The sequence below is a fragment of the Lepidothrix coronata genome, unplaced genomic scaffold, assembly GCF_001604755.1.
Source record: "Lepidothrix coronata isolate B3197 unplaced genomic scaffold, Lepidothrix_coronata-1.0 Scaffold68, whole genome shotgun sequence".
NCBI classification, from domain to species: Eukaryota; Metazoa; Chordata; class Aves; order Passeriformes; family Pipridae; genus Lepidothrix; species Lepidothrix coronata.
The window spans coordinates 1,992,524-2,013,531 of NW_016690248.1; the positions used below are offsets into that span (position 1 = coordinate 1,992,524).

The window sequence follows — 21,008 nt, forward strand, 5'->3', positions numbered from 1 at the left end:
GAATGCTTTTAATATTTCTCAGTGAAATGCATGGATTGACTTCCTAAAATCTTGTGTTATGCCTGTCTTCCTTAGTCCCTTCACAGATTTGTAATCTTCTTTTAAGAAGAAGATAAAACCCTTTTACAGTTTTTTTCATTGGTCTACATGCAGGTAAAATCCCTGCTTTCTTTGGATTTTGCTTCCAAGGTGGATATCACATTTGTCAAAGTGTTAAGTTGGGATCTCGTGTTTCAGTTCCTCATCCATTATGACCCTAATGCCTTTTTCAGAGTCAGTGGTTTTTTCCCCAGTGTGTGGCTTGTTTTCCCAAAGTACAGCTTTGTGTTCTTTTCCTGGATGTATAGCCTGAGATTTGGCTATTTAAAAATTATAGTAATTTTGAACAGTATGCTTTATCAGCTGTTCCAGAACTCTTATGTGATGGTCCAGTTCTTTTGTTCACCACAGTGTCAGCTGTTGGGTTGTCCACAAATATAATCAGCAATGAGTTTATATGTGCTTACACATCTTTGAAGAAAATGTGAAATAGTCTTAAACCTGGTAATGGTCCCAGAGCAATTCTCTAAGCACCTCTACTCAAATACAGTTCTTCTGTGACAATTAGTTTGTGAGGTTTGTTACTTACAGATTTCTTTAATTAAGAAAACAAAATCTTACCAAAAAATTAGGTAAATGAAAAACCTCTTGAGCCTATTCATTCCTGCCCTGCTGGGTTTTTTTGTATTTTGCCCTGGGTAATTCAGACTGCTCTGCCTACATGGTGGTTCTACATGTGGTTCTTCAGTGCTGCTGTGACGTAAGTGCCCTTTTGGTCCCTTGGGTTTTAGTGCTGTTTTGATTTCCTAATGCTAAGTGAACAGTAGTAAACATCATTCTTCCAGAATCCTTGGTGGGTCCTTGAGTTGTCCAAACCTGCTGTTATAAAAGGTTGTAATTTGGTTGATGATGATTAAAAATGTCATCAGCTGCAAATAAACTAAAATGTTTTTTACTTCTTAATGCTGTGAAGCACTCTATTTAAATTGAAGGATGCTAGTGATAATGTCTACTTGCTTTCTAACCTGTTCTTGACAAGTATATTTGATATTTTTATGAGAGGATGGCTTTAAGTTTGCATGGTATGCAGAAGAGCTCTTATTTTCTGTCTCTTTTTTGTTAAAAATCATGGCAGGGTTCATGAGCTTTGTGCTAAACTATGACCAAAGATAAATATAAACAGTAACATATGCTTGAGTAGGCATTGAAAACACCTCTTCTCTGTAAGATCTGTGTGATTTTGAAGCCGGAAGTGCTTGCATGGAATTCCACCAATGACATGTGTAAAGAAAAATGAAAAATTTAAGCTGCATCTCCTGGCTTCTCCATCCAAATTCAGACGGTATTGAGGACTTGAGCTGGCACTTCCAGCACGAGGGAACTGCAACAGGGAAATTAAAATTCTTACACTAGAGTGGTGTTGGGACTGACTCAGCTAGTGCTTGGCAGCGGTCCTCTGCAGGTCATGCACAGTTGGCTAGAGTCATCCAGACAAGTGTGTCTGTGTGTGTCTCAATAATACCTCACTTTAGCATGGTTCCTGCAAGCAGGAGCCCCTTGCATACCTCTTGGCTTTTGTGCACTGTATAAAAATAATAGAATGAACCAGAGCTGGATTGTGACCTCTTCCTACCTTCTTTCAAATTACACTGAACACTGCTTGAGCACGTTAAACCCTTCATTGATAGCAGCGTGCTACAGAAATTGGTTAAAAAATGGAGCCCAGGCTCTAGAGACACAGCAGTTTCAACAAATGGCAGTTGGCTGAGACAGCCATCAAGAAACTTCATGTGTGGACAGTAAGTAAGTATGGATGGAGGAAACCTGCTGACATGTATGAGAAATACTGTGGCCAGCAGGACTAGGGAAGTAATTCTTCCTGTGTACTCAGCACTGGTCTGGCCATTCCTTGAGTGCTGCGTCCAGTTCTGGGCCTTTCAATTCAGGAAAGACATTGAGGTGCTGGAGTGGGTCTGGAGAAGGGCAATCAAGCTGGTGAAAGGTCTGGAGCATAAGTTCTGTGAGGAGTGGCTGAGGGATCTGGGATTGTTTAGCCTGGAGAAGAGGAGGCTCAGGAGTGACCTGATTGCTCAGGGGTGACATTATTGCTTTTGTTTTTCTACGACTACCTGAAAGGAGGTTGTAGCCAGGTGGGGGTCAGCCTCTTCCCCCAGGCAACCAGCGACAGGACAAGAGGACATAGTCTTAAGATGTGCCAAGGGAGCTTTAGGTTGGACATTAGCAAGAATTTCTTCACAGAAAGGGTGATTAGATATTGGGATTGGGTGTCCAGGGAGATAGTGGAGGTGTTTATGGAAAGACTGGACGTGGCACTCAGTGCCATGGTCTAATTGACATGGTGATGTTCAGTCATAGGTTGGACTTGATGATCTTACAGGTCTTTTCCAACCTAATTAATTCTGTGATTTTTTTTACTAGAAAAGAAAAACAAATCTGGATTATTGGCTCAAATAATCTGGCTCAAACATCATAGCTGTGATATGGGTATTTTGCAGCCCCGTGACATCTCCGTTCTCAAAATCCCCATTTCAGATGAAGATACAAGAGAATCCTAATTTCTCTGGTTTTGGATGATTCGTAGCCGAAGCTGGCCGGGGCGGCCGGAGGGGGCACCCTGAGGCGGTGCAGTTCCAGCCCCGGCGGGAGGCGATGCCGCCTCGCCGCGGCCGCAGGGGGCCGGGCCAGCGCCGGGGCGGGGCCGCCGCTCCCGGCGCCGTCAGAGCGGGCGGGCGCCGGAGCCGCTGGGGGCGCGGGGCCGGTGGCTGCCGCGGGGCGGTGCCCGGCGAGCGGCGGCTGCGGAGGTGAGCGATGGGCGCAGGCCGGGGAGCGGGGGTCGGAGGAAGAAGGTGCGAGACCGAGCGCCGGGCGCGGCGGGGCTCGTACGGCTGCGGCGGAGGCGCCTCTGTGCCGGGCGCGCCCCGCCGAGCCCCCATCTTGGGGAGGCCCTGCCCGCCGGGGCTCGGTCACGGCGCTGTCACCTGCGGCGGTACCGGCGCGGTCGGTGCGCGCTCGTCGCTCGCTGCGGCTCGTCCTGGGCCGGGCTGGGCTGCGGCGGGTGCGGGTAAACAGCGTGTGTGGATGGTACTGCGCGTAAACAGCCGCCTCGGGGAGAGATAGGGGAGTGAGACATCCAGTGCAAGGATGATATTTAACCTCCCTTAATTTATTCCAGATCGGCTTTCATGGTTCCTTTCCCATGTGGAGACGCCTTAAAAGGAAGCAGATTGTTTAGTTTGGTGCATATTTCAGATTTTTGCCTATTTATTAAGCTGGAATATGGTTGTGAAATATGGTAGAAATGCCTTTGCAGTACTGATGCACCATCATCCGTCTCATGTGGCTTTGACAGAGCAGCGTTAAGAATGAACTCGAAGCTTTATCCCAGTGGCATACATTCCCCCCATACCACGAGTAAAGTCACTATATGCTGGTCAAAGCCTAGCGTGGACTGTGAAGTTGGTAGAGGGGCTTTTGCTGGACAGGCCTGCATGATGTTGATAGAAGCTCTCCATCGGTAGGCCGCTATCATTCTTTCTGCAGAAGCCTCTGATGTTGAATTTGTCTAAGCTGGCAGCAGAGAGTCAGCTGGGGAGGTTTAGCCAGGTTGTTTTTTAAGGACATAATCAGAGAGGCATCTGTTCCTCTGCCCTCAAACTCTAAAGCAAGAACCAGGTTGTGCTGGAAACAAGATAATTTGTTTCCCCTTGCAGAACCACCATTTGCTAAAGCTTTTTTCAAAGGCTCTTAATTAAAAAACTTCATAAGTTTCCTTTTCCTGCTGCTGAAGAGTAATTCAGTAGGCTACCTTGCTTCTAGGAAGTCAGAGAATGCAGAATCTTGCCAATTTTTTCACAAGTCTCTCTGACTCTCCATGTAAATGTTAGGTGGGAGCAAATGGTGAGGAGAGCATACATATTTTGGGCAAAAAGTTCACATTCAGTGTTCTTAAATTTAGAAGGTCTGGCACTTTCCAAACCTCGAGGTGGATGTGACCTCTTTCACTCAATGCTTCCTGCTGCAGTACCAAGTTGTTAGCAAATCATTATTTCAGGGCTGTTTTCAATTATCTGTATCTAGGCTATGTGCATTTTTCTAGATACATGGCAAATTTGCCCATGATTTAATTTATTTTTAATGAGCTAATTTTAACATAATCTACAGTGGGTGGTAGCTTGCAGGGACCCATGGAGAAACGAAGAATCCTGCCAAAGTGTGGCAAAAGAGCCATGTGATCTTCAGAGAGTGTTTGGCTCCGTTATTGAAGACAGCGATCACATCTCTGCAGAAACTTATTTACATCTGTCTCACTTGCTGTCTGCTGAGACAGAAGGCTGTCTCAGGTAGTAGAGTTTTCTACTGAGAAAACTCTCAGTAGAGTTTTCTCAGGTAGTAGAGTTTTCAGTCTTGAGATCTCATATATATTGGAGGTTGATTATCGTCAGCCATCTTTTAGACCTATTCAAGTCCAGTCTGGTTGCGCAGATGCTGTATTAAATGGAAGTTCTCCCTGTGAAGCATGATGACTGCTAGAAGAAATGGCTGCTCTGTTTCCCATATGTTCTGGTTCCTCAGTCTTTGTATTATTGTACTAGAATTAGGAAGGAAAATGAGAAGGTCAAGGATCTCCTTTTGGTTCTTGTTTACTTCTTGAGATTTAATTCAGGCTCCTGGCATGTGCTCTGCCATGGCAAATTTTAATTTCATAATTGCAGGTGCATAAGATACACCATTAGAATATAAAAGTACCTCTTGGGCACCCTTTGTAGATGACTTCACTGGAAAAACTTACCCATTTCTTGCCTGGCTGTGGAGAGCAATTGCCTTGCTTAGAGACGAAACCTCTACCTGTTGCCCGAAGAGAGATAGGAGATCAAATAAGGCAGGCAGCATAGCCCAGAGTGTTGTCTTACAGGCTCTTTGCTTCTGCTTGTCACTTCCCTTCCTGTTTTCTGACAAACTGAATTTCCTCTCCATTGTTGGATTATCTACCTAAATCTCAAACAGGCATCCTTTGCAGAAACGTTATTGGAAAATGTTGTTGACCTTAGAAGAAGAAAGCCTTAGGGTGTATCTACTTCATCCACATCTGTTGCACAGATAGGCATAGCCTCAAATGTGTTTAAATCACACATTTTAAGCACACCTATTGCTGCTTTGCCTAATATGATGAGCTCTTTACTACTGATGAAGTTGATTCTTCTGACTTTCAGATAGAAGGAGGAATTTCCCTTTCCTGCTTCGCAGCCACTTCCCGCTGCCCTCATTCCTTTGCTTCCCATATTCTGTTCTCTGTAGTGCTTTGCTTACTGTAAGGGAAGCATTGCCACAGACTGGCAGCGTGAGGCAAAACCAAACAACTGAGGCAGAGCAGATTGAGAATAAAGAGCTGACCAAGTGGAGTGAGGAAAATGACAGGGACATTTGTAAATTAAGGATGTGACTGAGACAAGGGGTGTGTGTCTGCATGGGGGAGTGGTGGGGTCATAGCTGGCCTTCGTGGTTTGTGTGGTACATGGTAAGGGAGGTGTACAGGAGATAATGGAAGGCAACCCTCCCCAGGCTTCCCTGGCAGTTACTGCTGTATTTTCCCTGTTTTGGCAACTGGGGTAAATGATGTTGCATCAGCTGACACAGGTAGACATTGTACTTCTGTTCTTGTCAACCCATTGCTCCAGCCACTTTTCTGGCTCTCGCAGAGGAAAGGCAGGTGCCAATACTGCAGATATACGTTAGCACTTCTCGAAAACAGCATTTGAAAGCTGCAATAAAGTGTATTCACTCGGCAAGAAGGCTATTTCTGGATGATTATACTTCCACTGAATGTGAAATTCTTGAATTTATGATATTATTACCAAATATGCTATAAACAGTAAATTTGGAAATTCAAGTACTGAGGTATGTCCTAACTTAGCTAAAACTATCTTGATGAAATATAAGAGGGAAATGTAGTTTTCCCCCTAATCTCCAGGCAAGTTGAGATCTTGATCTTAGGTGGAGGAGACTTTCTGTGCAGTTTGTAGTACACGACGAAGGACTTGTCTGCAACAGAGGTTTGTGAATGTGCGTCTGTATTCACTAAAAGTACTTATTACATGCAGCACCGAGATATTGCCAAAACCTTGTATGAAACCAGCGGAATATGTTCAAAAAGACATTGACATTCCTCAGCTGCTATGTGTAGACCAGGCCCACTCATGAAAGTATAAGCCCTTTGATATTCTTGTATATCTCATGAATGCCTGCATCTTGTTTGTGCATCTACTGCTGTGGCATGCTGACAGAGAAGCCTGTTGTGTGAGATGTGATGCTCTCTAAATACAGCTGTCTTCTTCCAGTTTGTTGCATACAGAATGGATTTTGTGAGGGAGATAACTGAGCGAGGTGAAAGGGAGTAGCATGGGAGGAGCATTAATATAGAGAGGGGAAGTGAAGGGAAAAGAATAGAATAAGACAGTATGGGAAATAGGAGAGAGAGTGATAGAAAAAAGCATCTAGTGTACTTATCATCAATGTTTCATAGCATTTGCCAGTGGAGCACTTCGGAGTTGTAGTTGCTGAAAAAAACCTGGAGGCATTCCAAACCTGTAGCTCCAACTGGGGTGTGCTTAGGGAGGATGCAAAAGCAGGGGCTAGGCTTTGGAGCTGGGCTTCCCTGGCCAGATGTATTCTGAACCTGAGCCTGTGGGAAGCGAGTGAGGCTGTGCCACTCTGGATGAGAACTGCAGACAGAGGTGTGCTGTTAACTCCCGTTGCTAGATGCTTAAAGAAGTTGAGGTCATCTGCTCTCACAAGCACGGTTATTTCAGTCTTGCTTAAGAAAATAATATGTTTTACTCTCCATCTAAACTTTTAGAAGAATAATCATTCTTTCTGCCATATGACTAATTATAGGAAGGGTATATGTATTGATGTTGCAAATCTTTGGAAATAGCACACCTCAATTCCTTGGGGCTGTTTATAGCTCAGGTACCCTTACTGCAGTGTCGCAAACTGTACAGAATTTTGCAACTAAAATCAGTGCCGGCAAATGCCTCTGCACATGCTCAGTTCCCTCCTTTTATACAAGGCTAAGCTGTCTAGATTAATTCTGTGCTTGAAAAACTGCTTTACCCTGTTGTATCACTGAGTTTTCTGTAACTTCCTTCCAACAAAATGAAATGTGATTAGAAAGAATTTGATGCCTGGAATTTCTCTGTGCCATGAGTAGAACAAATCTCTAAGGTGGAAATTATGGCCAGCAGTGGAGGCACAGAAGATACGAGATTTGCTGAGAGTTTGTTCTTCCACTGACTTTCTGTTATTAAATCTGTTGTGTTGGGAAAGATGCAGTGTAGGGTTTACTGCTAAGGGTAAGCATTGGAGCTTTCTATAATTCTGGTTTGTGTCTGCTTCAGGTCTTAACCCTTGACGGTCTGAAGCTTGGATTCCGACTTCAGAAGAATTTTTCAAGAATTGTCCAGTCCTTAAGAGTTATAATAAAACTTCAGAATTAAATAGCTTTTTATAAGACATCTTGAAAATACTTGCCTGCTTGGAGTCTTCCCTGGCATTTTTCCAGCTCTTTTTCTACATTTTCTCTGTGATGACCAGTGTTAAGGGTATAGTTTTTTGTAGTTTTCTAAGCCTTTAATTTTTCATAGTGCTCTTTCAAAAAACAACTTGTGGGGTTTTTTTCAGTGTTGCTCAGAATAAAGTGGGTATTGATAGACCCTCTAAAGATGTTTATTTTTTATTTTTAATTTTTCCCCTTACTCAAGTGCATTTTGTCTTGCCATCAGTAATTCTTTTGATACTGTAGCTACTTTTTACATTCACTAGGCTGGAAATTACTGCCTCCCACAGCATGGCAGGTGGAACAAAATGTGTCCCTACGCTTCAACAACTTTAGTGCAAAGTTCAGCAGCTTAATTTAAACTGTTGGTTTGACATTTCTGAAGAGCGTTCACTTGATCTGGTCCATTGACTTTGCTTGAGAGGCTGTAAACTTGAACAGCAGACTGGTGATATCTTCAGTCACCAGAGCTACTAGCCAAGCTCTTTGGGCCATTTTTCTGTTATATTTTTACCATAAAGCAATAAATATTAGTGCATTGTTAATTCTGATAACGGTTCTGAAAATATCAAAATTTATTGAACATTACAGCATTTTTTTAAAAAAAAGGTGCTCTGGTATTGTCTTGTGGAAGATGCTACATATAAAAACTAAAATCTGGGATAAGTCTTCCTGTCCAGGTCCAGAATTCTGTAGAGCATTTCTTGGGTGCTTTGTGAGTATGGACATTATCTGCACAAGAGAATTATATCACAGATATCCCTTCCAGATTTGATAGGTCGCTTTTTAAAGTTCAAAATTGTACATTATCACACAGATATAGCAATAATTAGTGTGAGACCAGTAGATAATAATATCAGTAGAAAATACATGTATATATACATGTATATACATCCGTGTTTAAAAGTTAGTGTCACAGCTGGAAGCTGGAAGGTTTTTGTCCTGTGACACTTATCTCCCTGTGGCTCTGCTGCTCAGTCCCATACTTCCAGAAACATGGATGAAAATGGCCCTTGAGGTTTTCTAGTGATCGTAACTTTTGCTCCCAAAGAGTGGGTGGGTTGTTCATCATCATTTCTGGGATTGAGGGAAGTGTTTGGCCCTACTGGTTCCATGCTGAAGGGAAAGCAATGCTGCTCCATACAAACAAGACAGTTATAGGCATGAGTACAGCATTTTAAACAACGAGTGACCTACACTGCGCTCAAAATAGCTGTGTTAAAAGAGCCATCCATGTAACCACAGTTTGGCCTCGTGGATTTTAATTATGCTAAATCTTTAGTTAGATGATCTACTTTTCTCTGTTGTATTTAATGCACAGGAGGGGCCTAATCTGGGGATGAACTGGTCAGTAAAGAACATCAGTGAGTGTAACAGCTTTATTTGTTGCAGAAATTGGAAGTTGTAGAGTGATCAAAACAAGGGATTAAAGGAAGAAGAGGACACAGCGTTTTTTTAATTGAGAACTGCATCCTTCCACAGACCAGGGACACTACCCTACCACTCCCTAGAGTTTTTGTGTGGTGCAAGGCAAGTCTTTGAAAATTTTCCTTTTGCTGTTGGTCAATACAATATTTCTCAGTTTTTGGGTGCCTAATTTAACATCTGGTTTCAGTTTTACAGAACTGGTAAATCCTCCCAGCTATTTCTGCATATATTATGTAAAAGAGTGTATACTTCCAAAGTTCAATCATGGGTATCTTGAGTCAGACACCCAAGCTAGTTGGTACTTTATTCTTTCTGCAGAAGCCAGCTGGTTCTCCCTTGAAGTCTGTGTCCACTTTCTCTCCCATTCACAAAGCTGGTTCCCAGCCTCCCTGCATGAGTTTAGGCTGATCCCCTTGGTTTTCCTCTTTCTGCTACTTGTCCTATCTCTTTGGTCTGCCCTTACTTGGCAGTTCCCCAGCTCTTTACTACAATGATTCCTCCTAGCCAAGTTATTTCTGACCTTATCTCTACCCCCAGACCTCAGTCCTGGTCTTCTGACAACTTTGCCAGTATTGGCAAAGTTCAAATCTATTACTTCTGTTCTTTTGATTTGGCCATTTCCCCCCATCTTTTTAAGTTCGGTATTCCTTGCTGATTCCTGAAGGCTTGTTGTAGAGATACAGGCTCTGTTGGCCCAGTTCAATGTTCAGTCAAACTGATGAATGATTATTATAGGGAACTGTCTTCTGAACCCCTTGGGGTGCCTGTAGGGCAGTGCACGTGCAGTTAGTTGTGGCAGTCAAGAGTACTTACTCTTTTGCCATCTTTGGAGATTTTAGTTGTGAGTCAGCCTCTACTAGATCTGTGTTTATGGTGACTTTTTAAAGGATTGTAATAGACAGGAAGGACTGACAGTTGGGATTTGTTTTTTGAATTTATGCGAAATGTTTTTTCTTTAGACCTTAGTTTTGGTAGTAGCTGAACTGTTTTAGCTGATGATTATTCTTTAAAAATCAGTCTGAGGCAAACACTCAGCATGAAAAATTGCTGGGCACACAATTTGGGGAAATGTAAGCAAATGAAAACAGTAGTCTTCTAAGACATGGTGTTGAGCAGGCATAGTTACAGGTAGAGATGCTACTGGTCCCACCTTCTGATTGCTCCTCTCTTGCTGAAGGATTAGAAAGTGCTTCACAAACTGTTCATTCCCTTCATGTGAGCCTGTGTATGTCATCTACTGTTCAGTGACACGGCAGCGTAATGTTTGACATGCAGTAGCATGTGAGGTTTAAATAATGTGGGACCATTATTTAGTGGTAGCATTTAAATGACTTGGCCATTAGAAAATAGGGGAAACCTTGTGTAGCAAGGAACTGCTTTCAATGTAAACAGAGACTTTCCTTTTCTTCCCCTTTTGATAAGAATAGTGGAAGTTGAAGTGTGTCTTTGCCCTGATGTATAGCAAAACTCTCTTCCCAGGCAATGTACCTTTTCTCAGACAAGAGAAGCATTTGTCGAGCAATAACCCAAAATATATGGGTACTGCCATCGAAGTTGTCAGCATTAATTAGGTTTTTTTTATTCAAGTAATAGACAGACTTCATCTTACAAAGTTTATAAGACTCGAGAAAACTGCATATGCTTTGATTGAATCTTTTCTACAGTGTGTTTCTTTTTGGCAAGATTACCCAAGAATAAGTGTTCTCTTTTCCTATTAGTTTGACCCAGTTTATATTTTAGTGAAATTACCCTCTCCAAGAAATATCAGTAAGAACTATATTTCTGGTAGAAATACTAGTGGCTATGGTAGCAGTGCTGGAGACACAGTCATCCGACATGAGCTGTGGGTTTACTGCTTCACTTGAGCTACAGATGGCTATGGAACAAGCCTTGTTAATTCCACATCAGGTTGTCATGTAGCTTTCTATCTTTTTATGTGATTTCCACATCATGGTTTCTGAAATGTTCTGTACTTAATATATTAATTGCAGGTTACAGTTCTGTGTTCCCAAGAGGCTTTCAAGCTGGAAGCAAGCAATCTTTTATGACCAGAAGGTTACATACTGTATAAAAAGAGAGCGTGGCAAAATGGAGTTGGTCAAGAAATCTGTGAGAAAGCTCCTATAGTGTGAGAATTTGCAATGAGAGTTTTGGATGTGTACACACTATTCAATTTTGAGAACATTTCAAACTAAATCTCGTTAGGATATTGAATGAACATGTCTGCATAAAATATTTTGCAGTTCTCTTGTATAATAACATAGGTGGCCCAGTTACAGCAGATCAGTAGGTGTCCAGATGCTCTCAGATACTGGGATCTTCAGAACCCTGCAGGCTTGGATGTGAACAATTGTATGAAAATCTCGTAAGTAAAATGAGCATACTGCTAAAACTGGACTGGTGAGATGCAAATAAAGCCATTAGAAGTCATCACAGGGCCACTGGTGCCTCTTGGTACGTGTGTTGTGCTGCTTTTCAGTGAGTGCGTAATGCCTGTTACTTCTCAGCAGGATAATACTGCCCTGGGAGAAGAGATGCTGGTAGAGTGTATGTAGGGTTCTGCTCTGCTGTGTAGAAGCAACTCAGCAATTAGACTAGCTGCTAAGCCCAGACAGACTTTGAAAGCTGCTCTAAAACCACTGCTTTTTAGTCCTTCTAGAAAGCAGGTATGTGGGCAAACAGTAAGTGGGGAACAAATTGTGAGGATCAGTGCTTTTCTAGTGACATTTCCCCTCTCAGGAAGAGCAGTGAAAACTTCTGGTGTTTTCTTACGTAAATGTCATGTTTCACATAGACCAGGAATAGGAATACAAATTCTTTATTTCTATGATTTTGTTATGCTGCCTCCTTGTTCTGTTTCCCTCCTTCCACACTATATCTGAGAGTGGGGGCTGGAATGTCTCTACGCAGTGTTATAGTAGTTCTTCTGCAAGGGTGCTCCCGAGAGATTTCAGTCCAAGGGTGGAAATTTGTTTTGCTCCAAGTGCACCTTTTTACCCCTTCCATTTCCTACTTCTTACTCTTTTGCATTTAGGACAGGCACCTGGTGAGCTTCACGGGTGAGGTTGATAGGAAGGGAAGGAAAACAGTTCTTTGAAACTAGTTGTGAGAATCCAGTAAAAGGTTATTTTGGGAAAGACCATGGTGGTCATGTGTCAAGTAAAATAATCATGAGGCCTAACTTTTACATGCAGCAATTAAAAATGGTGTCAGGGAATGTATGTGGCAGTAGTATTATCAACCTTGGGCATTTGGAAGTTGCAGGAAGCCTTTAGAATTGTGAGGGTTGTTGAAATAATCCTAGCCATAGACTTCATATTTGTCTCCAGCTTTGGGAGCTTTTAGGTAGCTCCCAATCTAGATGGTCCCCACTCAATAATATTGAGTAAAATAGCATGTTGTGTGGTCACCTAATATTCTGCTCTTCCTGAAAAGCCTTGTATCTTAAATTTTTTTTGTGTCTGTGAATGGTGCTGCCCTCTTTACAAGTTGGCTTGTCAGACACATTTACAAGCTTTATTCTGATACTGATAAGGTGAAAGGTTTTGTCTTTCCTATGTCTTATACCTGCTTCAAGGACCAGAGACTTTTGGGAAAAGACTGAGTATTGCAAGACAGATAAAATAATCAGAAGCACCAGTGAATCCTGAGGGAATAATTGTTGGAAGTTCTACAAAATCTCTGTGTTTCTAGGTTTCTCTGAGACCGTTCACAGTGGTTATGAGGGTAGGCAAAATCCACTTTTATATGGGCTTCTAAATATGTCTGGATTTGTTTAATTGTATATTGTTCATTGTCTTAGGGATTCATGGTGCAAAATTATGCACAGGATGACTTAGTGAAATGCAAACAAGTCCATTTTGTGGTATTTCTGCTGCAGACCAATATCAGGAGCTGTACAGTTTCTGAAATAAAGGTTTTGAGATGAGTGTTTCATGGGAAGCATTTATTTTCGGTCTGTTCCCATATTATGACCCTTTCTGGCAAGGTGAGTGCCCTCCCAGAAGCATTCTGAGGCTCTGAAGCACAGTCTACCCTGGTAATTTCCATCTGAGACCTGCTGCTGAGATTTATAAGATAGAGCTTGTGAACAGTTGGTCTGATTTAAATTGTGAGATCTAAGGATTGGAGGAGGCAAGAAGTGGTAAAAAATCCATCTGTATTCTTTTGCTCTTTTTTTTTTGTTTATTGTTTAGCATCTAGGTTGGAGAGTCCACGAAGACTCATGCTTCTAAGGGAGGGTAATGTTTTTTGTCTCTGGAGGGAGGAGAGCTTCAGTTTACCTAAAATATTGCAAGAGCTCGGGTAATAAAAAAGAAAATGTAAGTGTTAGTTCCATAAATAGAAGGAAAGGAGGATTTTTTTTTTTTTGCTGACCCCTTTTTCCTCATTGCTGCAGTTACGCTTGCAGATTAGGATTGAAGTAGAATTTAGAAATTTTAGAATTCATCTGAAACAGTGAAGCCATAAAGGTGGCAAGAGATACACCTGACCAGAAAGGGCACTTGCAGAGCACAAGTTGAGAGGCATGGGCTGCCTGTGAAAGTTTGACAGGATTACAAAAAACCATATGTATGAGTTCTAGACAAAAAGCCTTTAAAAGACCTTGACAATAGTTTATGGATAAGGTAGGGAAAATATAATTTATTTGTCATTTTTATGTTGTAGTTGGTGGGAAGGAGATAATGGAATACACTCATGACAGCATTAACTTAGAGAACTGTAAGTAGCAAGACTTGAAAAGGCAAAAAAAGCACCAAAACAACCCTCCAAAAAAGAAAAAAAAAAGGGAAGGGGAACTATGAACTTGGAGGGAACTTTGGTACTACTAAATTAACAGAATTAGCAGTCAGAAAGTGAAAGCGCCCAAAAGTTTAGAAGTTGGGACATTTGCATTTCTCAGAAAGAAAATGAAAGGAGAAGCAACCCCCTGCACAATGAATTTTCAAAATACTGAACTAATGCTTGAAAGGAGTACCTTCAAGGCACTGTGTGAATTAGAAGGTCCAGTAAAGAGGCTGTGTAGCATTTTTAAGTGGTAAGAATTTGCTCTACTTTCAGAATCAGCCTCTTGAAACATAAAAGGAAGAAAGAAAACCTAGAAGTGAAGCATGAGGTTCCCATGTTGACTACTATAGATACCTAAATCAAAGAAAACCATTAATTGTAGCTGGTGCGAATAGAAATAATATTTCACTTTGCATCTTTATCCTAAAATGCTCTCAACTGCTTTGATTTTAGTGACAGTGATTACCAATATAAAAACTTGTTTAATGGTTACCCTGTGGATAGGGTAATAGCCAATGTAATTAATATGCAAATGTAATTAATTTCCAGAGAGGAAGAAAGATGACTTAAAAATGAAACCATGGTTGTTCAATTGACTTAAGTCTTGAACAAACCATTGTCACCGAGGAAAAGGCTCGTTATCATATTGTTGGTAAATCTGCATTTGCGATCTCATTTTTCCTGTTTCCATCATCTGCAAGATACATATCAGTTTCTTCTCACTTGGTCCAAATAAACAGCTTTTTACTTCTGACAGGATGCTCAGAATATTTTTCAAGGTGAGACTCTTGTGGCTGTTGTGTGTTGAAGCTGGAACTTTGATGCATTACTGAAATGTTGGCTTGTCCTTTGTCAGGTAGTTCTGAGTACCATGGCATACGAGATGTAAAGGGTTTTTTTGCTTCCTACTGAACCAAAATTAAGTAACATCTCATGAGTCAGAAACAGCTCTATCCTCCTCCAAGCTAGGTAGATGAGAGGTGGTTCTAGTCAGAGGAGCATCCTCTCTGGGGAGCTGCTTCCTGACCTTCCCAAATTATAAGCCTTCCCCAGCTGTCAGATGGAAGTCAGCCTCCCTCCCCATTCCATCACCTGCCTCCCTATTTGCTTTTGAACACCTCTTGCACCCTTTTACAAGTCGAATGAGTGTGTGTAGAGGAAGGGTTCAGTTAATAGTGTTTAAATGCATTGTGCTGGTGGGTAACTGTAAAGAAAAGATTTTTTTGTTGTTTGTTTGCTTTATTTAGTGGAGATACTTTGTAACAGAGTCTTGCCTTTGTCTCAGATTACTGTTTGCAGACAGGAGTGAAATGATATAATGGTACAGGGTATATTTGTGTTTTCCTGTTGTGGTACATGTGGTTGGAAATAATCTGGGCGTAGACCTGGTTTTCTCCTAAATGACTTGTTGTATGGGGCTGACAGCAGGCACTTTGAGTAAGGTCTTGGGAAGGTAGCTGAAGGTTGAAAAGGAAAATAAAGCTACATCTTGCCTATTTATGGTTGGATGGTTTTGTTGCTGTTTTTTACATAATTTTGGGCATTCATTTAGTGACGATTTCTAGGAAAAAGGCGACTGCCCCTGTATGTGTATGTAGCATGTGCTTATATTTACCAAAATACCAGCAGGGTTGATAACCCTTCTCTTTTTCTGGCAGCCCAGCTAAAGCCATTTTCCATGCTGCCTTTCAGGCACATGTCCTGCTCTTTTCCCTCTCATTTTTACACAAAAAAACTCTGCCATATGCTGTTCAGATCTGATATTCTGGCTCAGTCTGCTTCAAATGCTCAAAAAAGCCCTTTCCCAGAGGCCTCCTCTTCTTTCACATTCACATTTGAAAGTGATATTTTGGTACTGATGAGTGTGTATGACACTGCAATTATAAGATACTGAATTCTGCTGCAGCACTCAGCGCCAGGAGGGGTGGAAATGATGGCAAAGTTTAGGCTCAAGAGAGATGTTCCTGGCAGTAATGACCAGTGTGGAAATCCTTGAAATGACACACGCAATGAGTAAAGTTGGTAAGGTGAATAGGAGGGGAGCAGTCTCCTTTCTGGAGAACAGGAGGGGCATGAAGCTGGAGCGGGAGGTCCAGCACGATGTCCCCATGAAGATGATTTTTACTGGAAAATGGTGGTGGATGATGAGAGGGACATGCAGCACATTGGAAGGCTTTGGAAATATGACAGTGTTGTTTGTTTGCACTGTCAGGCTGACTGGCCTATTTTTCCTCTGGAGAGGATTTGCTTACAACTGTATGAAAATCTCCAAACGAAGGCATAGCCCCACATAGCAGCAGTGGTCCTTACCTGTTGGAGCTGGAGTTTCTGTCTTCCATCTGCTTGAATCTGAAGTCTCTTGCTGACAGTAGTTTGACCTCCAGGCTTTATACTGTATTTCCATATTCAGAGGACTAGATGTTGGCTTTCAGATGGAAGTGGAGACAAGTTCTCTTGCAGATAGTCACAGAAAATCTGCTGCCATCTGCACCTTCGCTTTGCTGATACCACAGCTTTTAATATCGTGCTCTTAATTAACTTTGTACCCTGCTTCCATTTCTTGGTTCCAGAAGAATGCTTGAAGCAATGTGGGTTTGCTCCTGTCATTGGAGCACTGATTTCAGACAAAGTTGGAAGGAAAGAGGAGGTGTGGGGAAAAAACATTGTTGCAAACTGGTAACACATTTAAGGAATTATTGTTTTAAGGTGTGCTGTATCAAAATCGGTTGTCTATATTTTTATAGAAGTCTTGTTTTTAATTTGTTGTTAATGTAAAAATGCTTTGGTTTTATAAAATGTGTATGCAACACTTGAGAGGTTGTACAGTGTCTATTTTTAATGCTGGAGTTTTTTCCTCTGTAGAACAGGGTATTTGCTTAATCATACTCTCTTGGATCTTATCTTTTCCCACCCAGCTTTTTCACCCACAGTTCAAACGACTGGCTGAATAGATGTTCTTTGGATGCATCAGCATGAAATTCTGCAGATGACCACCTGTCTTAATACACGCAAAGCTGTGATCACAGTTTTCTAAACAGTGCTGGAGATGCTGAATTATGTTTGCAGTATTGCCAAATCTCTTTAATCAGTCTTGACTGAAAAAAAAGATGGCATAAATCCCAAATTACTAATGTGCTTCAGTGAGTCATTAGCAGTGGTTATCTAGATCTGATTGTAAAAGATAGTTTTTACAAACACAAATGGACCAGAACAGGGCAAAAGGGGAACTGCTATAGTGTAGCTTAGGTAGAGTCATTTTTAGGTTCTTGGACATGTAGGAGAAGAAACTTCTTGTATAATTTGCTCAACATAGTGCTTAGTAGCTGGGATCCGAAATGCCATGCTCTCTGAGGAAAACAATTTATAACTTGGTATGGGTGCTGTTTTTCCTGTTGTTGCATCAGCCATTTGAGTTGTGGGACTGGAGCTAAGAGTAGAAATGTGACTTATCCCAACATCCTGGTGAGGTGGTAATTGCACAACTCTATGGTCCCACTGGCACCAGCTGAACGAGACAACCTAATGGCAGGGTGCCATCGATTGCATGGGCACATACATTGTAGGCATAGGGATCAGTACTGGGCACCTTCATCTTCCCTGTCCTTCCTTTGCTGAGAATAGGAGGGGAGGGGGAAGGGCTGTTTGTGCATTGAGGCACTGCAGGATACTGCCTACTCTGAGTGAGAGCCCCTCTTTGCCCCTCACAGCATGAGCAGGTAACCAGGACAGTGTTGGGCCATAGCCAGAGGGCACAGCAGAACTTTTTGATACTAAAGCAAAATAAAAATGCTCATCTGCAAGGACTTTCAGACCTGCAGTGTTATCTCCATAATGAGTATCTGGGGGATGTTGTTTCTAGACTGGCTGTTACCTGTGTAAGAAAACTTGACCATTGCAAAAGGCTTTTGTGCCAGCTCTGATTCAATCCATGTCTCCCCTCGTGAGCCCCAAGGTGTTGTTTTTTTTTGATTGAGGATTTGAGCTGCTAAGAAATTTTGTTTTGACAGCTCAGAGGAATTAAGTCTTAAAACAAATAGCATGTAAGCCTTGAGCAATAGCAGCATATTTTCCTTCACAGTGCAGGTCTTGAACTGGAAGGCCTGTTTTTAATGAAAAAGACACCTACAGAGAAAAAAGACCTATTTGTTTATATCACCTTGGTTTCATACAAACATTAGAAAGATCATTTTCAAAGCTCCTGTCCAGAAATATTTCATAACTGTACAGGATTAACTGAGCAAAGTTATTAAACTTTTTTATTTATTCAGAATAAGACCTCTGTTTGAAGAACATGAAGCACGTGTCTTCTACTTGGACTGAATGCTTCTGCTTTTAAAGCAGTCATTTCTGCTCACTAAAAAAGAAACGGGAAAATGAAATGTACAGTATTTAATCCTACTTGAAAACACTGGCATGAAAAAAATTCTCAACATTTTCTTTTTGGACATGTGCTCAAGTTGTAAGAGAAAGGATAGAATAATAATATAATAATTTTGCTTCTAATGGCAATGATGCATCACTTATTTTTCACATTGTGTTTTGTTTGGAAACTTTAATAGTGATAATTTTTATGCATGCAGACATATATTTTCTAGGATATTTGTTTAATGGTTCACTCTTCTGATAACTGACTTGTTAGAAACAGAAATTTAGGTTTTTATTCAAAAGCTTCAAGATCAATACCAATGAAGTATCAGTATTTCATTGAATCAAAGTTTCAGTGATACCTGTATTATTATACACTTTCCAAATTCTTTAGCAGTTGTATACTTCAGATTTTGGATAAAAATGTTTTCTCAGCTAAAATGACAGCAAAGCTTGAAATTTACCTGGTGATATGGGTTTTATCAATTCTATTTTCTAACATTCCTACAATAAATGAAAGTTCAATAGCATTTTGCCTGTTTTACTTTGATAAAAATCATCTAATTAAATGTAAATGCTAAAATCACTAATTGTTAAGTCGAAGTATAATATCTTGGACAGTAGAAATACTTGGAGATCTCAAGATGGAAATCTTTCTGGAGCTTTCTTCACAAAGTAGATGTAGAAAGCTTTATATTTTGTATTTTCACTACTCAAATTTATAAGGCAAACAAATGAACAGTTGATATGGCGGGATGCTTATTTGTATTTTGTGAAGAAAATATTTGGGTGAAGAGATTTCTTTTCATTATTTAAGTTACCATTTTCACAGATGTTTTTAGAAATTTTCTGAATCCTTGTTTTTCTGGTAGCAGTTTCAGATTTTCTTTATAGTTAGTGAAAATTAAAATATTAAAGAAAAACATTATGTTTCTGGAGTCTCTATAAAAATACGTTTTATTGAGATAAATTTGACTTCAGGGTGTTTTCCTGATGAAGAAAAAGCAAATTATTTCAGACCAAGCACAGGGCAACAGCATCTATAAACTAGTCAAGTTCCTTTTACTTCTGAGTGACCGTAGATTAAAAAGAAGGGTAAAATTGTGATATCTATTAATTAGACATGACGATAATGTCTGTTGTGTGCAGTGATGGTTTCTACATAAACACTCATGCTGTACTCTGACTTTGGGAAAGTTCAGTATTTCTGTGTGTTTTTATTTTGGTGTTCTCTAGAACTCTGGATTTTGTTTCAGATGCTAAATTTGTTCAGATCATTCTCTCCTTTTCCCCAGACAATCCTAAATGTAATTAAATGTATTGCACTGTATGATTTTTTTTTTCTTTCTTTCAACCATCGTGCCTTTTTAAGTAAAGAAAACAAATCGCACAAAACTAACTTCGTATTTTTGGATTCCCATATCTATTTGTGGCTACTTGCATCATGGGGGAAAAAATGCAACACGACTCATAGGAGGGTGACATAAAAGGCTATATGTGGCTTTTGACTGGCAAGAGTTCCTTTTAGAATATCCCAAGAAACAGTACAAGCAGAAACTTCATCAGTAGTTCTTCGAGTTTTGGGGTGGGTTTGTTTATGTTTTGATACAAGTCACCACCTGTATTAGAATCTTCAGCCTTCGCCTTCATTTACTCTCTGGTTCTGTCCAAGACGATCGCTGATAGCAGGGGTGAGCGGCCATGGGTGGACGGAACCCAGTCTGGGACCCTGTGCAACGGGAGAGGAGACTTGTCAGCCTCGTCAAAAAAGCTCTGTGGTACTGGGCTGAGTCTTCGGCATTTCCCTTGGCTCTTAATATACACAGCACAAGTGTATGAACTTGTGCTATGAGTGGACTATGGGTTTCCTAAGTTGTTAAGTGTAGTAGTTTAGTCTGGGCCTTCCTAGGTGACCAGTTTGTAACCAAGGAAGTGCCCCTATTACCTGGTATTCCCTACGATTTTTACGTAAGCCAGGAGTATAAGAAGAAAGGAGGAAAGACCTTCACCCCTCTTTCCTTCCGGCGACTTTGGAGGTGCAGGTTCCCTGCTGTTGAGTCTGTCGTGCTGGGGAGTGAGGCCTGGTAAGGCCTTGCCGACCTTGGGAGACAGAGGTTGCCCGTTCCAGCGCGACTTTCTGTTGTCCCAGGGAGAGTAGTAAGATATTCTTTTGCTAATTCTTTTAGTTGCTAGATCTTGGGCTATTGATCGTGTATATTTTATTTTGTTTTTGTTCCTTTTTTTTTTTCCTTCCCCCTTTCCTTTCCCTTTTCCCTTGGAGTTGTGCATGGTATTTCAACTGTACATAGCTGTATATGTCATAAATACATTTATTTTCATATAAGTTTGGCTAGTTTGGATTTTTCATAGTTTTTTTCCTTAGCTCTGAACTGGGTGTATTTCGGTGTTGGGTCTGGGACTTGGTGGGGAGCCAAGTAAAACTTAGACATTAAGCCAAGTGATTTGTTAGTCATAGATCATCATAGATGTGTTTAGAAGGGAAGTTTGGTTTTACAGAGCGATATAATAAAGTGTACGGCAGTTGCTGATTGTTACAGTGTGATCAACCGTGATGTTCCTTTAGAAAAAAGCATGTGTTCTTTCCCATGCCATGTTAATGTAGGCTTTAAGGCAGAATTTTCTTAATGCATGAGGAATTAATATCAGTGCTTTTTTATCACTCAAAGAAAATGAAATATAAAAAAGGAAACAACTTGTGATGGTAAATTATTATGATAATTTATTTGCTGGACAGAATTGTTGCTACCCTTGAAATTGGCTTTTAATTTCAGTGAAACGGAAAAAAAAATTGGTA

General features: G+C 40.9%; 1 protein-coding gene across 11 annotated transcripts in view; it reads left to right on the plus strand.

The window, feature by feature from the left end:
• Positions 1 to 2,810: 2,810 nt before the first annotated feature.
• Positions 2,811 to 21,008, plus strand: part of INPP4A (inositol polyphosphate-4-phosphatase type I A) — a 124,613-nt gene continuing 106,415 nt past the window's right edge. For 10 of the 11 annotated variants that reach the window (XM_017818422.1, XM_017818429.1, XM_017818423.1 and 7 more), the window contains exon 1: positions 2,811 to 2,861. The gene's annotated coding sequence lies outside the window, so the exon portion shown is untranslated. The remainder of the gene's footprint in view (positions 2,862 to 21,008) is intronic. The other variant, XM_017818416.1, reaches the window with a different exon arrangement.